Genomic DNA, 17,778 nt, shown 5'->3' with positions numbered 1-17,778 from the left:
TAAAGTATCCGGAAATTGAAACCCTGTTAAATATGGGTGATAAAAAACAGATGCTTTATTCCACAAGCAATGTGATTGTATTTATGTATGCACACTTTGATCCGTGTTTTGACATGTTTGTTTTTAAGATACTGCCTGTGTTTCACGAGATAGGGAGCGACAAGATACCACAAAGCAAAAAAAGCTGATTTTAATGGTTTGCAGGCTCACGGAGGCAATTATGAGATCTCCAGCAATTTGTGCCTAAAGACTGCAGTGGAGTGAAAGGAACGGTGACCAAATAAACGGTAATCTGCGAAGATAACATTTCATTAAGACAGGGTCTCGCAGAACTCTGCAGTGCGGGGGGAAGCAAAGTGAGGTGTGTGAGGTGAGTCAAACATTCTCATCACTATGATTGGAATGCAGAGAGAGAGAGAGAGAGGGAAGGAGGGGAGAGAGTGAGAGAGAGAGAGAGAGAGGGAAGGAGGGGAGAGAGTGAGAGAGAGAGAGAGAGAGAGAGAGAGAGAGAGAGGGAAGGAGGGGAGAGAGTGAGAGAGAGAGAGAGAGAGGGAAGGAGGGGAGAGAGTGAGAGAGAGAGAGAGAGAGAGAGGGAGAGAGAGAGAGAGAGAGAGAGAGGGAGGGAGGGAGGAGAGAGAGAGAGAGGGAGGGAGGGAGGGAGGGAGGGAGGGAGGGAGGGGAGAGGGAGAGAGAGAGAGAGAGAGAGAGAGGGAGGGAGGGAGGGAGGGAGGGGAGAGAGAGAGAGAGAGAGAGAGAGGGAGGGAGGGAGGGAGGGGGGAGAGAGAGAGAGAGAGAGAGAGGGGGGAGAGAGAGAGGGAGGAAGCGAGAGAGAGAGCGAGAGAGAGAGAGAGAGAGGGGGAGACAGAGCGAGAGAGAGACTGAGAGTGGGAGGGAGGGGGGTCTTTAACACACAGAACACCAAACCCCAGTGCAAGTTACAGAAAAGTCATATCATATTATTTCTATAATCACTTTTTTTGCTCCACTTATAATTTTAGTTTTGTCAAAAAACATAATTCCTATTTTTATGAAAAGGGACAGTTCACCCCAAAATTTAGGCAGCGTTAACTCACCCTTATTTCGTGCAAAACCTGTATATGACGCTTTCTTCTGTGGAACACAAAAGATGATATTTCTATGATGGAAGTCAATATGGCCCAATACTGTTTGGTTACCAATGTTCTTCAAATGATTTTGTGTTTTGCACAGGAAAGAAAGTCAATCAGGTTTGGAATGACACAAGGCTAAGCAAACGATAAAATAAATTTCATTTTTTGTGTGAACTATCCCTTTATCATCCCTGTGATAGCCTCTCTCTCAACAGACGTCCTTTTGAAGGTTTATTCCCTCTGATCCAACTGACTTCAACATTCTAAATTATCGTTCAAACAGATGCAACAAAAGAGGTCCAAACTAATCCAAAAAACTCCAAGAAATAGAAAAACACATGTGTGACAGCCTTAATAGCCATACATTAACATTACATCACAGTATTCTGGTCCCTACATATGGCTTGAGTGCCTCCTTCAGACTTTTATCCCAACACACACAAACAAATTGGAACATGATGTGCCTAATGAGAACACATTCACTGTCTGATAGAAGTCAAATACATATGTAAGTTTCTTATAATATTTTAAACAGCTATGCTTGACATAGACATATTGTTTAAAGTACTTCGACATGTTTCATTGTGAGGTAAACAAATGTAAATGAAGTGTCTTTTTATTTTCTTACTCCGCCTAATGGTTTGAGGTTTTCCTGAAGTAACTGCGCAGGCTTAGCGTGAGTACACGCTCACAGAACGGGACTGCTGCCATGACTCTGTAATTGTTCTTGCTACGGTCTTCAAAGAATCCGGCAAATGGAGCTGGACACGCTCCCTGCAACTCAGGGGTACCATTCGCAAAAAAGCCTGAAGGAAAGAAGAAAAAGTGCTCTCATCTGGACTGGAGCACAGCTGGGAAAACACAGCATATCGGCTGCACTCATTCATGGGCACAAAAAAAAGAAATATTGGATAATTGTGTCTCTTGGATGGAAGGAAAAAGTGATATTGAAGAGTCATTCAGAGACCAGTGCTGTATGTAAAAGGAGAAAAAGACTTACACTATTTTCTTCACCATGTCATGTACTTCACACTTTAAAGGCAAATGAAGGTCGTTTTGGAACCTTTCCGACTGCTCCATAGATTGCAACACAACCAAACGCACGAGCCACATAAAAGCATTCGCATTCTGATCACACAGCTCTACGTCAGATCGTGGATGCGTCGAGCGATGCTGACACCGGATGCTCTGTTGTCTGGCTTTCGGGAACACGCGCTGGAAACTATCTGAAATCTGGAAGTCTTTGAATATAGTCTTAGTTTTGTTTGTTTGCACACAAAAAGTTTCCTCGTAACATTATGTCAATTATACTGAATATACTTTGAAGATTGGCGTTGCATGTAGGGAGGTGTCAGAAAGCTTTAAGGTTAGACTTTATCATGTATCACATATACACAAGTTAAATAACAAGAAGTTGTTGTCTGTGGCTTACGGACCCTTATGTAGAAAAAGCTACTAGACCAAAGTTTGGGTTTTCCTCTTAACTTTGGCCCTTAAGCACCTTGTGATGCCCTAGGAACCACCCAACACATCTCGACAGCCACATAGAAATGCCCTGGCAACCACCTCCAGCATGACGTCAGTTTTTGCACATCCAGAGGTATCTTTAAAAAATTTAAAAATACTTTTGGATAGATCGCCTGCTATTTTTTCACAGCCGCGTTGGCCAGAGTACCCACCACCTGGGGGTTTATCCCACCTGGCTCCGGCCCAGCCAATCTGCTGTCTGCGCACTGCTAGCAAACACCTTTCTCGTCCAGTGACAGTCAAGCTAGATAAGTAGAAAGCACAGGCTTACCTGAGATAAAAGCCACAATACCATCAATCATGCAGTGAGGAAAGAGAGAGCGCGAGAGGGAAAGCATGCGAGAAACTAATGAGAAAAAGATTGCAAAGAAGTGCATCCGACACGCATTCATAATCAATTTGCCATCAGACCTCACCGACACGATTCATCACAACAATCTTTGGCCTCATTAATATTCATTTCTTATCTATGGCTCATTGTTTGCAAACAATGGAATGTAAAAATCTGAAAGCATATAGTTTGCAATCTGAGTATCTCCGAGAGCGTTTGGGATTGGTAGTGTCAGGCACGTATTTGATTGCCTTTAAGTCGAAAAAGTCTCTCATCACTTACTCAAACTTAAGTCTTTCCAAAGCTGTATAATTTTCATTCTTCTGCAGAACACAAAAGAAGATATTTTGAGGAATGTTGGAAACCAAACAACAGTGATAACTAGTGACCCATTATTCTGTACAAAAGAAGTCAACGAGTACAGCCGTTGTTTGGTATTCTTCAAAATGTACTTTGTGTTCTGCGTAAGAAAGTCAAACAAGTTTGAAATAACAAGAGGGTGAGAAAATGAAGAATTCATTTTTTGGCGTACGATCACTTTAAAATGTGATTCCCAAGTGCCCACATAAGCTTAGTGCACTAGCTGTCTTGAAACCATTCTTTACACAGAAAAATCAGAACGTAGTACACGAAACGCCCATAATATGTCAACGCACTCCCAAAGCAGTGCTCAGTGTTTTGAAACACTAGTATAGTAGGAGGGCTCGAAAACACCCCCCAACCCGTACCCTGAAAACGTCCCAGCGTGTTTTATCACTCGTGAGCGCCTTGTTAAGTCTCGGGGTAGCCGAGGTTCATTTCACACAGCTTTGTTCCCCGCGCTTAGACTCCCAGCCATAAAGTTTAATAGAGTTCCTCTAATCTCACACTGGGCGACCCACAGCACAGCGGCGCACTTATGAGATGTTCTGCCGGCAAAAAACGGTCACAGATTCACACCAGACACATCTTCTGCTCTTCAAATGACTGATTTCATCCTACGCTTCCTTAAGTGTGTCATTTTAGAAAGTGGCGGCGCTACAGCGAGCTTTTCTGAAGAGGAGAGCGGAACGGGTGATTGAGCGGATGTGTGCGGGGATTTCTAGAGACTTGTAAAGGACGGTTTAAGTGAAATATAATAAGAGAGCTTGTGGAGAGAAAAGCAGATTTATTTGAAATGATTATTATTCAATAAATACCAATATTCTATTGTATTATACGAATATTTCTTGCTCTTTTAAAATATATTTAGTTACAGATTACAAAATACATGTTTTAAAAAGTAAACGGTATCATATTTCGTTAGATTACACACATTTTGTAACTTAATCAAAATACTTTAGAATACGTTGGAATACTAAGGTTTATAAATCAAATTGATTTATTGAAATATCGGAAGCAAATTTCGGACTCACTTTGCAATGGGCTTTACGGTTTGTATTAATGTTTAAATGAAATAAATGACAAAAAATAAAAGAAATCACTTTGGTCATATTAAATACTTTTTGAATGCAAGTGTAATTTTATTACCATCCATTTAAAAGTAACTGTTATGAAATACAGTTACACAAATATTGTATATTAAATATGTTACTAAATTACATGTATTACTCCCCAGGACTGGATACGGGTCCCTATAAACAAAACAAAAAGCTAAAAGCTCAAAGAAAATATTGCATTCACTGACAACCATTCTTCTGTATACTTTGTTCCGATGAACACAGAAAAAGATATTTGGAAGAACGTGTGTAACCAAACAGTTCTTGGCCACCACTGACTTGGCTTCAGTTTACACTTCAAACACGACTTTGCCACATGCATACAAACATCTTAATACACATTTCACGATACATTTTAATAGAGAGCGTAAAGGTCGATTTTTCAAACTTGGACATCACGTTTGGCCACTTTTTACTGAACATATCGGTCTGTTTAAAGAGGTTTCGCAATGAAACAACATTCATCACATGCCACTATGCAGCAACAATCTTCTAATTATTACATTCACTAAATAATAATGAATGATAAACTCAAATAATATGCAAATATAATTGGCACGAATTATGACTAAAAATGTAAATGGTGTTTGAAGCAAATACCATCCCTGTAGGCCAAATATTTTTCGAATAAATGAGCAAAAAGTGTGCTCTGCCCATCCCTGACAAACAAATGACGGAGAGAATTTTCACACAGCATCTTTTAGTAAGGCTCTATTCATAAGAGTTGATGTCATTCACTGGACATAAAATGATTCTTCTGTTAACAGAGTTGAGATCTAGCACTTTCTGCCATGTTGTGTTCATTAAGCTAAAAGCTAACCAAGCTCGACTGATCCGTGTCTGTAATTAAGAGAGTTATGGTGGCATCATCTGAACCCACAACTGCCTGGATCTGTTACCCAAACACAGATTAATGAACGTTGCAGCGTTTCCAAAAAAAATCCCAAAAACAGCAAAACAATTTGGCTATGGGTCTGAAATTCCACCATGAATAAAACTGTTGGCAAGAAGAGATGTGTTTCATGGGCCTGTCTCTCAGCAGGTGGAGGTGTCTCTAATGAAAGAATCTGAGTCTGGTCTAGCGTGACTGACGCAAGAAGCTCCAGTGGAAGGTAATTAATTTCTGTAAACGACTGCCATGTCTGTCAGCTTTTATAAACGAGCGTTTGTGTTATGGACGATTTAACCAGCCCCATTGTTGGGGACCTGACAGAGATGAGTGGAACAGAGACGAGAGAGAGCGATAGATTATGGCAGACCACTGACCATATGAATAGACCTGCGTTTAGAGTTTGATATGAGCGCTCCATCTCATAATGTGGCCACTGTTCAGCTGTCAAAGGACACTTTTAAATGATCTCATGACCCCCCCTTCTGCTTTTTACGTAATGGTACGGTCCATGTGTGGAAAGTGACATTTGTGAGGTTCTTTTGTGATTTTATACGGCGGACAAGTGGAATGTGAGCCACTGGTTTGGTCTGCAATAACTCTACGTTGAAATGTTTGCACATTGCTTAGACGTACAGGAAACATGTCATATAAATGACTTACTGCCCCCGTGGCATTCAGGGTCTGTCCAGAAATCATTCTGTGCATATGTATCGCATGTATTGAGATAGGGGACCTTTTTTGATTCTCTTTAAACACTTACTTTGTGGGTAAACAATGTTGTTGAAGTTTCATGACAAAAACAGTCAAACTACACACTGGAAAACAAGGTTAGCTGTAGTAGAAACTAATAAACCAAATGTACCAAACTAGCTATTTAAAGGGGAAATATTATTTTTTACATATGACAAAACCAGTCGCACAGGTATATTTTTCATAGGAATAAAAAACAATAAATTGTATGGGTCAAAATTGTAGATTTTTATTTTATGCTAAAATTCATTCGGATATTAAAGTAAAGATCATTTTCCAAGAAGATGCTTTGACAATTTTCTACAGTAAATATATGTCAAACTTTATTTTTGGCGAGTAAATGAAGCAAATTCATGAACAAAAATGCTCAGAAAAATGCCTTCAAACTTCACTCGCTGCTGCTGGCCTTTGGGTATAACCCACTTAAGTTTGGTGTCTATGTAAAGCTTAGAACTTACGCTTTTGGGTTTGTCTATGCTCCACAACGTCAGAGGTTAGTCAATAGAAAGCGTTTCTTTTTAGCAACAGTGTTTTCTACATCCCCTCTGATGGACAACTTTAAATGCGATATTCTCCAAATGTTTGTACCCTCAGATTCTAGATTTTCTAATATTTTAATCTCGGTCAAACATTGTCCTATTTTAACAAGACTTATTTATTCAGCTTTCAGATGATGTATAAATCAGTATGATTTACTTTCTTCAAAATGTCTTTTGTGTTCTGCAGAAGAATGTTACAAATGGGCAATTCAGTGAAAATGTCAACGGATTTCACTCTGGTAACAGTATAGATTTAACATTTGGTGGTTCATATACCCATGTGAGATCTCTCTTCAAATTTGTTTTATTTTTACTGCATGGTTTTTCATAGTCAGGTAAGAGTCATATTCAGGATTGACACATCCATAACGCTTCATATTCCCCATAAATGGACACATGAAAATGAATATGACGTAACTATTTGATGTTCTATAAAGAGGCATCACTTCTCCGTTCATTGGATATTATTGCTTCAGAATTGTGCATTTTATTTCACAGAAATCCTACAAAGTTTATCGTCTCCCAAAAACTGTGTACTTTTTTTGTCACATGCATAGCACATGTTTCTTTTTATTTTTAAAATAGAAAATTTGTTCATAGACTGACATTTTTTGATGTTTAACTCTATCAACAAGGGATCAGTAAAATATAAACCGATATAATCATAACAAAAAATTAATTCTCTGAGCATTTTTATGTCACGTCCATAACGCTGGAATTGCCCAAAACTAACAACACCATTGAAACCCATTGACTTTCATTATAGGGGCAAAAAACAATAACACATTTCTCAAAATATCCTATTTTGTGTTCCATTATAGAGAGAGTCATATACAGGTTTTAAATAACATACATTACAACTGAATAATATTTTTAGGTAACCTTTTAAATAATGTGCAGTACCGTGAGTCCCCAGGAAAAGGCTTAAGAACTGTATTTAAACTAACAGCATCGCTCCCCTCAGTCAGTTACTCAACACAGTCGTGTTCCCTACAAAGAGCTTTGGAAAGGAAGTGTGTGTATCCAAGAATGTGTGTGTCAAATGTGTGTGTGCACCCTGGAATTAATGTTCCCTCCTCTCAGCTCGACATCCACTAGGTCGTAATCATCTCCTATAATGTCGCCCCTCACGCCGGGCCCATGCACAAATAATTACAAAATGGAGGTGCAATTTTCAGCCCGGCGACACTGAGAAAAGTGGCACACAAGGCCATAGAAATGAAAACAAGTTTTGAACGAGTACTCGCTTCCATTTTCAAGGTCCCAAATTGTTTTTTTAGCGAACATGGTTTTCGGTCGCTAAACCCCAACTTGAAAGTCTTCCACTGGGCCTGTTGTGCGGCGGGCAGGAGACTCTCTGGGAATTTTTCAAGCCCATCTGCGCAGAATGAGACGGGTTACCCTCCCACTCGCCATGTTACAGCGAATCCTCTGGGTCCGAAGCCTTTTTTCACAGGCCTCTCGCCCTGCAGGAGACGGAGCTTTGATGAAGGGCTCACACATCACTTCTCTTTAAACAGTAGTGTGTAAGGCGGACTCAAGGTCTTGCCTCCGTGGTTGTGCAGGTTCCAGGGTAATGAAACCCGTGAAATGTGTTTTCACTGCTGATTACAGACCAGCGGGGGCGGCTCAGAGGGACCACCACTCCACTGGAAAAGACCCCCGACCCCTGAATCACAATGACGGAGGAAAATATGGAGAGATAAAGTGAATGTACAGTAACAACAAAGTCTACATTTGAGGACCACTCATAACATACAGTGCTTAGAAAATCACCCGGATTATCCAGACAAAAGGTTGTAAGTGGATGGCAGGAGAGGAAAAAAGAGAGGGAGAGATCTTCCAAAAATAAACCTCTGAATGAGAACGGCCCTTTGATGGGTACACTGGCTGAGTGCCATCATACAACTATATTCCGCTCGGTCTATCTGAGCAAGCTGGGGTAAAGGCTAATGGATTCTTTTTTTGCCACTGCATTAACAATTAATAAAGTGCACATAAGCTTTTATAATTCAGATTTTTTTTATTCATGTGTTTAACTATTTATTTCGGCCAATGCTTATTGTCTGGAGCTGTCTGTTGTTTTGTTAAATCCTGAAAAATTCCAAAGAATATGAAGGTTAGAGTAATGCACTTACAATAGACATAAATAATATCAGTCAAAATGTATTTTAACGTGGGTAGTTGACTAATAAACCGTATGTGTGTGTCATGTTGTAACAACAAAAAAGATCAATGTCTTGATTATTATTATATTATTATTTAATATGAACTGTATGTTTTCTAAATTTTGCTCTATGTTCTGTTACCACTTTAATCACATGCCATACTTTTTGATATAAAGAGTGTGTAACTCAACATTTGCTTTTGTTTTAATAGAAAGTCGCTAAAGAAAATGTGTTATTCTACATTATTACAAGGCTCATTGGAATGGCTTGATTCTGATTGGGCGTAACATTTGCGGGTTCATTATTCCCAAATAACAACCTCTCAAAACTACACACGGCAACCCAGATGCAGCAAATCATTTTGACAGGTTTTCTGGACATATTAAATGTAAACATAGCTTTTAATGACATGTATTACATTATGTTTAGAAATGTTTTACTAAATTGCCTGTTTAAAACATTTGAACGTCATTTCTCAGCTTAAAACCGAAAGTAAAGAGCTTTTCCACCTGAAGGTGTGCAAATGAGCTAATGAAATATTTCAAATTTACATTTCATGTCAAGTTTTTACTCATGTGGCAAAAAAACGTGTAATAAGCGGGATAATGTACAGGCAGCCGGTTGTTATGGCAGAAATAAGCCCCTTCAGTGTGATACAAGACCCCACGCTTCGTGTCGGGTCCTGACAACACTGTCAGGGCTTATTTCTGCCATAACAACCGGCTGCCTGTACATTACTTCCGTACTTATGCAACAAATAAATTAAGAGCCAGATCTCTGTGTCTATTCAAGAACAACACTTTTTGTGTTACTTATAGGGATGCACAACATATTATCAGCCAAAACGGTCTCGAAATTAAATGGTTATTCTCAATGTCAGCGCTATTGTCCTGATAATAAAATCATATATATTAAATATATAAATATTTTTGATGTATTAAAGCCGATAAATGATTCATTTTCGCTTACTGCTATTAGCATAAAATTGCTGATGTAGGAACAGTAAAGATATTTATGAATGTGTAAAATATAGGAATAAAAGTATACAAATTGAAGCAGATTGCTGTCTGAATGATTTCTGTCCTGAGACCTTTCAGACTTGTGGCTTTTATACTTTTCTCGGTCGCACTGGAAAAACATTGATAATCAAACATCATATCAGAAAAGTTAAAGAATCTGAAATTAGTGTAAGGTAGGCTTGGTACATGATTTTCTGAAAAAAGAGAAATAAATGTTATCTTGTGTTTGTTTCCGGTTTAGAAAAATTTATATTAATATTGTGATACCGTATGTCGGCCAATATATCGGTTATCGGCTTCCAACGTTAAAAAATGATCAGATATCAACCAAAATGTCCATATCGGTGCAACTGTAGTTACTTTTATTGTAACTCAACATAGTGTTGTCCCTTTTATTTAACAACACACAACGTAAAGTTCATTGTGTCAGCTATTTTCATTTTAGTCATTGTTTAAGTCCCACGACAAATATACTTTTTGTTTTTATCTTATTTAGACGTCCATGTCCTGTTTTTGTTCAGTCAAGTTTAGTCGACTAAATGTCTATGCATTTTCATCTTGTTTTAGTTAATTTTCCTCATTCCTCAGGTTAAAATGAAAAAAATAGTTATTTTTCTAAATATTATAATCACAGCGATTGTTGTCGTTTGACAAATGTGTTTTATATTTCGTTAAAAAGTATCTCTTGCACGTGGTGATATGGGAATAAAAGTGATTTGATTTTATAATATAATTTATTATAATATAAGTATTTCCACAGAGGTTTGATAAGTGCATAGACATTATTGTATGGTTGCCAGATTGCATAAAATAAGTCAACCACTGACAGAAAACATATACTTTTTAACCTTTCATCCCTGTTTGGGGGATCTGAACCCCATCATCTGGTGACCACAGATTTGAATGCTCGTGCAGCAGAGGCTCGCACAAAAATCAGTAATATTGATCTTCTGTTTTTTTTGACAAAGACTAAAAAAGTTTTTATAACTAAAATTAAGTTTCATCATTTTTAATCAACGATATTGCGTGCCGACAGAGTATTCGCTGTCGTTTAATGGCCTTACTTTACATATCGTCATCGTCTCGTCTTCATCCTGGGAAAACAGTCGTTGACGAATATTTTTCATCATTTTTTTCGAAATCAACACTACACAGAAGCAACACAAAATGCCTCATGTGTTGAAATTCCATAACAGAAAAATGAGTTATTCAACACATCCTCTCAGAGTGTAAAGCATTCCCCAAAGGTTCCCAACCCTGTTCCTGGAGGACTTCACACATTTTTGAATCAAACGTCCCTGATTCAACTGCACTTCAGATAAAATCCAAAATGTATATGTTTGAAAGTCCTCCAAAAACAAGGTTGGAAATCCACAGCTTTAACTAGGCGTCTGTTAGGTTGTGAGTCTCGCACAGTTGTTCCATCAGGTGTTATATTAGGAAGATGGCCGTTTGGAGGATTGTGTCGCTGGAAAAGCTCTTTAGCGTGATGGCTTCTGTTTTTCCACTTGGTGAGTTTAATGACAGGAGAGACTCCAGAGAACAGCAGATCAGGGAACAAGCTGCTCCTGTAAAGGATGCCATGAACTTAAACATCCTTGTCCTGCTATAACATTAAATTGTCTGGTTAACACAATTCACAGTTCCTGCTCGGGCACTCTCCGTTCTCTGACTCAGCATGCATGCAGATATGTTTAAAATAGTACCCATCCCAAACACAATCTTACCGTCAATTTAAATGTAAATAATATTGCAGATCCTTTACAGGGCACGTCCACTCTACATTATAGATTCAGATAACCGCTCGCCATATATTTGTAAGTCAGTAACTTGCACTTAAGAAGATGTACTTGTACTGTGCCGCTTATTATGAGGGGGTTTTCAGAATACATTTTCCTGCATACGAAGAAAGGTTTAAGATTATCATCAGCGCCACCTACCCACGATGCTTTGTTTTGTGGGAATTTGACAGCTCCCCTAGGGATTTTCATGCCATATTAATGGTGAGAAATATGGTGACTTCCACTGTAATTACAAAAGCACTGCAGGCGGACACGGAGCATCGTAATTCACCCACTTTCCTTCATGTTTGCACTGCGGGGCGGAGAGCGACACTGTCTATTTCATCAACGTCTTAATCCTTATCTTTCTCATTAAACACGTGTCGCACATTGCGGTTGGGCCGGTCCGCAGATTAAAAGAGGGCGGGGGGAAATGGAGCCCGTGTTCACCTGTAAGCAATCACTTTTTGGAACGTTCTCCACTTAACTGTGAACAGATGGAAAAAAAATCTACACGGAAGGCAGAAATGTGCATTTTCAACTGTTATATGTGAACAGCAGTAGCAGCACTTCAACCGAAGTCAAATGGGCATTGATTTCCAGTATTGACCTGAAGCTCTGAGAATCTTGTATGAACGTTTGCAGTGCTGGTTAAGAGGAACAGGACACAAAGATCCACGGGGAATATGGCCCTGAGCTTTGACCCCTTGGAAAGATACAAACATTATCTTTATAAAAGGCATTTACATTTATAATAAATTTCTTAATGTATATAAATATATAATATCCATTTTGAACGTAATTTATATACACTGTAAAAAAATCCTGTAAAATTTACAGTAAATTACTGGCAGCAGGGTTGCCAGCCAGTTACTGTAAATTTTACAGCCGCGGTACTGTAATTTAATTTAATTTAAAAAAGACAGAATACAGGAGAAAACTGTAATTTTTAATAACAACAGTCTAATGCTGTAGTTTTTACAGCAATTCGTTAGAGTGTAACACACTACATTATATAGATGTTTTCTATTCTATTGTAAATAGGATAAAGACAAAGACCAATCCTCTCAGGTAGCCGAGTGGTACATTGGCTTTCTATTAAAGGGACGATCTGTGGCAACTAAAACGTTCCAGGTCCACTAGAAGCAAAGCTCTGGGAAATAAACAGGACTCGAATCTCAGTGCGAGACATTTATGCTGGAGTAGTTATTGGACAAAGTTCTGTGTTGTCTGACAGTGCAAGTCAAAAGAATACACTTTGGGTTCGTGCAAGACCACAGTTCTCTTAAGTGACAGAAGAAAGTTTCAAGTTGAAATGAATTTCTCGACAGAGAAAATTGGAAAGTACTTATTCAGCACAAGTTTTTTTGCCGTACAATATGCCTAACATTCTGTTCCCACAAATCCTTCGTATGTCTCTTCGACTATCCCTCTTTACTGAGTGCGTGTTCTATATTTCACCTTAAATAAAAAATCAATTCTGTCTTTCAAATAGCATTTGAGCTTGAGCATATTCAAAGTTGTAAGGTGGAAACAAATGCTGTGGAGGATTCGATGCGTCCGTGAAGCTGAGTGAGTAAATGATGATAAAAGTGTGCCGTTTGAGTGAACTGTTCCTATAAGGTTCCAGACCTTAACATTCCTCTTTACGAAGGCACAAACTGTAGATAGCGACACTGAACTTCAACAGCGCTGCTTGCAGTCTTACTTCATTTCCATGTGAAAACAGTGGCGTGACCGAACCTCCGGAGAGAAACCTCGGCCCTGATGTCTTTCATCTTCCAAGCCAGAGGATTCAGATTCCACTGGACCTTTTGAAGGGAAGAGAGCAGAAAATGTGTAAAAAATAATGATATATTTATGTAAACAGATTTCTGTGCCCCTAATGTTTTCAAGATCTTTCCAGCCGGTATATTTCGCTTTAAAGCGACCAAACTTTAAGGAGTCGTTCATTCATCATTTATACGCCCTCTTGTCATTTCAAACCTCTTCTGCAGAACACAAAAGAAGATATTTTCAAAAATGTTGGAAAAAGCACAGCGCCCATTCACCTCTGTTTTAATCAATGCAAATGAATGGGGGGCTGTTAACAAGATTCTTCAAAATATCTTCTTTTGATTTCCGAGGAAGAAAGAAAGTCATACAGGTTTGAAATGACAAGAGGGCGAGTAAATGATGACAGAACTTTCATTTTGAAATTTGAACGACTCCTATAATAGCTTATAGCTATGGTGTTAAAAATGTGGTGCGTTTAAACTAATCGCGATAAATCGCATCCAGAATAAAAGTTTGTGTTTACATAATATATATCTGTGTAATGTGCATATTTATTATGTATTTATAAACAAAAAACATACACATACTTGTCTGTATATTTAGGAAATATTTAAATTCTAAACAAATGTTTACTAATTGTTATATTTGCATGTATATGCATTTATGTATACGTGTTCATAAATACAAAATTAAAATGCATAGTACACCACCATATATTACGTAAACACAAACTTTGATTCTGGATGCGATTAATCACGATAAATCGTTTGACAGACCTAAACGTTTTTGTGAAGTAATAATATAATATAATTCTGAGATAATGAGCATCAAAGTTTGATTTCAACCATTAGATTTCACTATAATTTAAATTGTTTAATATTAAAGATATCAAGGTTATATTTTCAATGAATGTTCTTTATTTAGGATGATTTGGAGTAGAAAACACAACACACACGCTCACAAATAACTATAATTTTGAAATCATATTTATATTAGCATCGCTTTTAGGTGGGCCTATGTGATTTATTTTATTATCATTGCCAATATATATTTTGTATATATTAAGTGTATTTTCTGTTGTGAAAAGCTACAGTAACTGTGGTGTGGTCTGCTCTGTAAATGCCAAAACCAGCAGGCGTAATGTCAGCTCATAAAATGTCAAACCTTCATTAAAACAAAGTTTCTGATCAAAAGACTGACCACGTTACAGAAAACGAAATAACTAAAACAACACCGACGCACACGTAAGAGCAGAAATAACACCAGACTCTCGTTCTAAAGTTCATTTAGCAACAATGGCGCCGGTTCTCCCATGAGACAGTTGCAACTCGCAATGAACTGCGCTCGCTCATGGCATCACTGTTTTAGCCTCAGGTTCACCAAAGAAATTATGTAAATTAGCTAATAACACAACACACACAAAATATTTTTCCGTTTTCTGTTATTCAGCTTCGAGTCGTAGTAATCTGGCCCAGTTTTCAATGTGTTCATCTCTGTTATAACAATGTGTATCCAGGAGCACCTAACCTGAAAAAAAACCGATGGCAACAGCACTCCAGTGTAAATAAGCGAGATAATGATTACCATCCAGTAAGTAATGAGGCACTCTTTATGCACAGTAATTCTCAGTTGCTAAAAAAACAAGTCAACAAAGCATACTTCTAAAGTGACTCACAGTGCACATCTCATCTCTATGTTTATCCTTCGCCTATTTTATATTTTGCACCGCTCATCAGTGCAGTTCCACAACAGATTCAATGTATCTCATTTTGTGAAACAGCAGCTTTCCGCTAGCCAAGAAACACAATTATTTTTTGTGAGCTTAAAACACAACATACTTTCAAGCTTAAAGGACCAATGTGTGATTGTTGGCGGCATCTAGCGGTGAGGTCGGAATTGAAACCCACAGCTAACTCAACCCGTCCCTTCCGAAGACTACAGAGGCTCAGAGATCAAAGTTGTCGTTTTCGCTTCTTTCCCCGAATGAGATAACATATTAACGAAATGTGTTCTGTAGAGCAGTTTGTCCATTTAGTCAGGGCTTTAACCGTTAACTTTTTTTACATGTAGCACCGGTCCTCCAGAGGTTTAGCTGTTATATTAGAAAAATATACACAAAAAAATATTGACAGTATGTGTAGTTTATCGCAAAAATACGCAGGTAACGGACGAAGGACATTAATGTTACAGTTGGGTAATTAGGGCCATTTAATGTCCCTTTTTCCACATCGCGGAAATCACAGGGCTCCAAATATGGACTCAGTGCAGCAGGAAAACAACTAAAACTACTAAAATAGCGGTGCACCATTGACCCACATCACAAACTAACAAGTGGCTCAGTCTTAAATACATGTAAAACTGTATCGCACGCCTGACACACTGGTAATTCTTAGCACAGACAGATTTTTCCTTAGCTTGTGCACTGTACAGCCCTGCATTTAGGGCTACTTTGGAAACAAATTCCATGTAAGGGGACCCACGAGGTGTTTAGATGGAAACATCATTCATTATGTAGGTCTTTATACACCTCTGAACACACAGTTCAGTTATGTTATTAAATTGTATTTCTATCAATAGATCCTCCAGAAAATGACACACTGCACCTTTAACATCTAAATTTAGAACTAGAAGATAAATCCAGATCAGCAAGAAGCAAAGACTCTTGTGAATGTGCTTTTAAAAAATTTGATTTTAAGATTTTTAACAGCAGAAGCGATATTAAAGCCGGCTAGCTCATGACCATCCTGAAGGCATAAAAGTCGTCTTCGGAGAAAAGAGAAAGAGTGATGAACGGATGGAAAGATGTACTGACAGCAAATGGATGAAGAGATAAAAGGAAGTCGAGAGAGATTTAGGAGCATGTCAGGGATGTCAAGCGCAATGAATGTCATGGGGGCCGCTCCTGTCCCTCAGAGCACCTCCGCGATTGCTCCATCGTGACACAGGAAGCGCAGTCCCCATTTACATGCTAGCTTACCGCTGGCAATTCAATCATATCGTGATGAACATGAAAATGGAACCCTGTCAGAGTCCATTAGATGAGGAACAGTTAAAAATGTGGGGTGAGTTAAGCAGTACTGCTTTTTGCATTGCAATTGAGGCCGATGTGGTTCTTCTAGTCTGGTTGCTCACACAGGAAGCAGTGGACCAGATGTATAAATCACAATTCAAAGGGGCGGCTGAGGGAGGATGTTGGCAGCCGGGCTGAAGAGGGGCCCAAAAACAGTCCTGCTGTCAGACAGCTCGTTCATCAAACGCAGAGAGGGTGGCCTCACCCGCTCTGTTCTTTACTCCCATGTAGGGGAACGCTTTGGCCCGTGCTCATTTGAGCAAGAGAGGATTTCTGAAGGTGTTAATTAAACTACCCGGAACCATCTGAATGCGAGAGAGTTGACGGTAGAAGCCGTGAATCTTGCTGTGCTCCAATCGCAGCCCCCGCCGCGTGTGGACGTCTGATCCTGGCACCGCGCAAACCTCTCCACAGACGCTCTGACGCTTGATGGCCCACACCTGCCACCTCAACCATGCTGATCTTGGACGGCAGCGACCATAATGGAAATGAGCAAAGTTTAGCACAACACATCGGAGACATAACTTTCCTCGCAAAGCACTTTGACTTCGCTTCAAAGACACGCTTTTGTATCAAGTTATTTCCGCTTTAAAACTGCTCGAGCGATTGTTTTGTTTTCAAGTAAAGCCAGGATCAGACTACAAGAGTTTGTAAATCCCGGACACTTATGAAATCCGCTTGCATCACGCACAGAAAGAGAATATCATGCATAGACGAAATCTCAAACATGCTCATCGAAGACTATAAGATATTATTTAGACTGTACTGCCAAATGGAGCATCTCGCAGGGGAGTGGATGTAAAACAAACAGACATTTGTTATACACTCATATTACATTTTCTAGCTCGTGTGCTAAAAGCCTTCTTAACTCATCCAGTATGTGTAACCGAGGTGATTCTCCTCTGTTTTTGTCTTTGACGCCACACTCATGATATGTTTTTACAGACACCTTGATTGTACAAGCAATCACGTTGTTGACACAATTCCACAGACCGCTGGTCCATTTCCGCTGTCCAACGCACCTTTGCAGCAGCTTTCAAGGCCGCCATTTTAAAAGTTGTGCCATTCAACTCGGTCTTCTTGCAGACTTGTCTCTTATTGCCAATAGACCCCAATCAGTTGATCAGTACCTGTTTGATTATGAAGGTAAGTGTTTTGATTTCTTTGTGTGTTAGCCAAGGTGCTAGGAAAAAGCACTTATAGAATCCTATATATAATAAGTGTTCTGTCAGTTTTTCTGTCACTGTTGTTCAATTCCTGCGCGTCGGTAAATGGAAGTTCTTCTTCTTCTTCTTTGTTGCAACACGGATGTCATGATACACTGCTTTGCGAGAAGGT

At 39.0% G+C, this 17,778-nt stretch overlaps 1 protein-coding gene across 2 annotated transcripts in view; it reads right to left on the bottom strand.

Moving 5' to 3' along the window:
- Positions 1-17,778, bottom strand: part of rbms3 (RNA binding motif, single stranded interacting protein) — a 182,846-nt gene that overhangs the window by 130,651 nt on the left and 34,417 nt on the right. For both annotated transcript variants that reach the window (XM_056761605.1, XM_056761606.1), the window contains exon 4: positions 13,303-13,405. The gene's annotated coding sequence lies outside the window, so the exon portion shown is untranslated. The remainder of the gene's footprint in view (positions 1-13,302; positions 13,406-17,778) is intronic.

The sequence above is a fragment of the Triplophysa dalaica genome, chromosome 12 (assembly GCF_015846415.1).
Source record: "Triplophysa dalaica isolate WHDGS20190420 chromosome 12, ASM1584641v1, whole genome shotgun sequence".
NCBI lineage: Eukaryota > Metazoa > Chordata > Actinopteri > Cypriniformes > Nemacheilidae > Triplophysa > Triplophysa dalaica.
The sequence above is the reverse complement of the archived record's forward strand: the minus strand, read 5'-3'. Positions and strand labels throughout refer to the sequence as shown.